The sequence below is a fragment of the Rattus norvegicus genome, chromosome 2 (genome assembly GCF_036323735.1).
Source record: "Rattus norvegicus strain BN/NHsdMcwi chromosome 2, GRCr8, whole genome shotgun sequence".
In the NCBI taxonomy this organism is placed as follows: domain Eukaryota; kingdom Metazoa; phylum Chordata; class Mammalia; order Rodentia; family Muridae; genus Rattus; species Rattus norvegicus.
The window spans coordinates 50689704-50693053 of NC_086020.1; the positions used below are offsets into that span (position 1 = coordinate 50689704).

General features: G+C 49.6%; 1 pseudogene; it reads left to right on the forward strand.

Moving 5' to 3' along the window:
- The first annotated feature begins 412 nt into the window (after nt 1–412).
- LOC134485778 (glyceraldehyde-3-phosphate dehydrogenase-like) lies at nt 413–1392 on the forward strand (annotated as a pseudogene).
- The last annotated feature ends 1958 nt before the right edge of the window (nt 1393–3350 follow it).

Consider the following 3350-nt stretch of genomic DNA (forward strand, 5'->3'; position numbering starts at 1 on the left):
CCTATCCCTCCTCTGTAGAGGTAAATAATATTAAGAGATTCTACCAACCCATGCTAGTGCCAGCTCCGATGGGCCACATGGCATCTGAGGAGTATTTTCATCTCAATCAGCAAAGTGTCTCAACTGCTAAGCTCCCAATCTCCATCCTACACTAGTGCCAGCTCAAATATTCATCTTAAAGAGCAAAGCGTCTCAACCCTTCTCACCATCTCACACTGCCACTGGCTACTCCCTGAGCCCAGCAGCAGCCACCCTCTTGCAGCGCTTTTGCTATGGGCTTTGCTCACATTCCCAGCATCAGTCCTCTGTGTTTGTAGTCACAACTCCAAGTAATTAGTTAAAATCAAAACTCAAGGCTCTCTGCTTCTCCCTATTCCAGAGACAGCAATGCCAATCTCGTCCTATAGACAAGATGGTGAAGGTTGGTGTGAATGGATTTGGCCTAGTTACCAGGGCTGCCTTCTCTGCATCTGGTAAAGTGGAGATTGTTGCCATCAATGATCCCTTCATTGACCTCAACTACATGGTCTACATGTTCCAGTATGACTCAACTCAATGGCACAATAAAGGCTGAGAATGGGAAGCTTGTCATCAATGGGAAGCCCATCACCATCTTCCAGGATCGAGATCCTGCTAACATCAAATGGGGTGACGCTGGTGCTGAGTATGTCATGGAGTCTACTAGCATCTTCATCACCATGGAGAAGGCTGGTGCTCACTTGATGTATGGGTTCAAAAGGGTCATCATCTCCACCCTTTCGGCTGATGCCCCCATGTTTGTGATGGATGTGAACCACGAGAAATATGACAACTCCTTCAAGATTGTCAGCAATGCATCCTGCACCACCAACTGCTAACCCCCTCTGGCCAAGGTCATCATGACAATTTTGGCATCGTGGAAGGGTTCATGACCACAGTCCATGCCATCACTGCCACTCAGAAGACTGTGGATAGCCCCTCTGGAAAGCTGTGGTGTGATAGACGAGGGGCAGCCCAGAACATCATCCCTGCATCCACTGGTGCTGCCAAGGCTGTGGGCAAGGTCATCCCAGAGCTGAACGGGAAGCTCACTGACAAGACTTTCCGTGTTCCTACCCCCAATGTATCCATTGTGGATCTGACATGCCACTTGCAGAAACCTGCCAAGCATGATGACATCAAGAAAGTAGAGAAGCATGCATCTGAGGTCCCACTAAAGGGCATCCTGGGCTACACTGAAGACCAGGTTGTCTCCTGAGACTTCAACAGCAACTCCCACCCTTCCACTTTTGATACTGAAGCCGGCATTGCTCTCAATGACAACTTTTAAAGTCTGTTTCCTGGTATGAAAATGAATACAGCTACAGCAACAGGGTGACGGACCTCATGGCCTACATGGCCTCCAAGGAGTAAGAAACCCTGAACCACCAACCTCCTCACCATGCCCATCAAGGATACTGAGAGCAAGAGAAAGGCCCTCAGTTGCTGAGGAGCCCCCATCCCAGCTTGACCTCCAACACTGAGCATCTCCCTCACAATTTCCATCCCAGTTCCTCCATAAAGACAGGAGGGGTCTAGGGAGCCCTCCCTACTCTCTTGAATACCATCGATAAAATTTGCTGCACACCCCCCCCAAAAAAAAACAAAACTCAATAAGCTTGTAATTTAACAATCAGATTTACATCTTAAATTCTCAATCCACAAAACATCCACACAATAAACTCACAACCAATTGATAACGATATAAACCATCTACCTAGATAAGACAAATTGTCCTATAAAATTCCATCCCTTATGAAATATTCATAACTACCTGTGGCCCCTTAAGGCCACACAGATCTAGGTCATCTTTCTCCTCCTCCATCTTGGTTCTCCTCTTTTTCCTCTCTCCTACCTTACAAAAAATCTTTCTCCTCTCTCTGCACCCAAATCCCGTAGGAGGGAGAGCTAAACCTACAGACAGGCAGACATGCCTGGGAAACCAGAAGAGACTGCACTCTGCATACACATCTCGGACGCCAGAGGAAAACACCAAACGCCATCTGGAACCCTGGTGCACTGAAGCTCCCAGGAAAAGGGCGGCGCAGATCTTCCTGGTTGCTGCTGCCGCAGAGAGCAGGTGGGCAGCACCCCTCGAGCAAACTTGAGCCTCAGGACCACAGGTAAGACCGACTTTTCTGCTGCAAGAGACCTGCCTGGTGAACTCGGGACACACAGAGGCAGAATTCCTCTAGGACCGGGCACTCCCTGTGTTTACCAGGAGTCCCACACCCGCAGATCCCGGCCCGCAGCAGCTCTCTGCTCCCAGACCCCGTGGGAGAGAGACCTCACCGCCTGGTCAGGTGGGCACTCCTGAGGCTGCAGAGCGGAGGAGACCACCAACACTGTCCACCCCTGCCCACATCCCTGGCCCAAGAGGAAACTGAATAAGGCCTCTGGGTTCCCGTAGGGGAGGGCCGAGGAGCGGCAGGACCCCTGCGCCTGAGACACCGCCGGAACCTGAAGGAAACATACCGGATAAACAGTTCTCTGCACCCAAATCCCGTGGGAGGGAGAGCTAAAACTTCAGAGAGGCAGACACGCCTGGGAAGCCAGAAGAGACTGCACTCTGCACACATCCAGATGCCAGAGGAAAACACCAAACCCCATCTGGAACCCTAGTGCACTGAAGCTCCCGGAAAGGGTGGCGCAGATCTTCCTGGCTGCTGCCGCCGCAGAGAGCTCGAGGGCAGCACCCCACAAGCAAACTTGAGCCTCGGGACCACAGGTAAGACCAACTTTTCTACTGCAAGTGACCTGCCTGGTGAACTCAAGACACAGGCCACAGGAACAGCTGAAGACCTGTAGAGAGGAAAAACTACACGCCCGAAAGCAGAACACTCTGTCCCCATAACTGGCTGAAAGGAAACAGGAAAACAGGTCTACAGCACTCCTGACACACAGGCTTATAGGACAGTCTAGCCACTGTCAGAAATAGCAGAACAAAGCAACACTAGAGATAATCTGATGGCGAGAGGCAAGCGCACGAACCCAAGCAACAGAAACCAAGACTACATGGCATCATCGGACCCCAATTCTCCCACCAAAATAAACATGGAATATCCAAACACACCAGAAAAGCAAGATTTAGTTTCAAAATCATATTTGATCATGATGCTGGAGGACTTCAAGAAAGACGTGAAGAACTCCCTTAGAGAAACACAGGAAAACATTCATAAACAAGTAGAAGCCTACAGAGAGGAATCGCAAAAATCCCTGAAAGAATTCCAGGAAAACACAATCAAACAGTTGAAGGAATTAAAAGTGGAAATAGAAGCAATCAAGAAAGAACACATGGAAACAACCCTGGATATAGAAAACCCAAAGAAGAG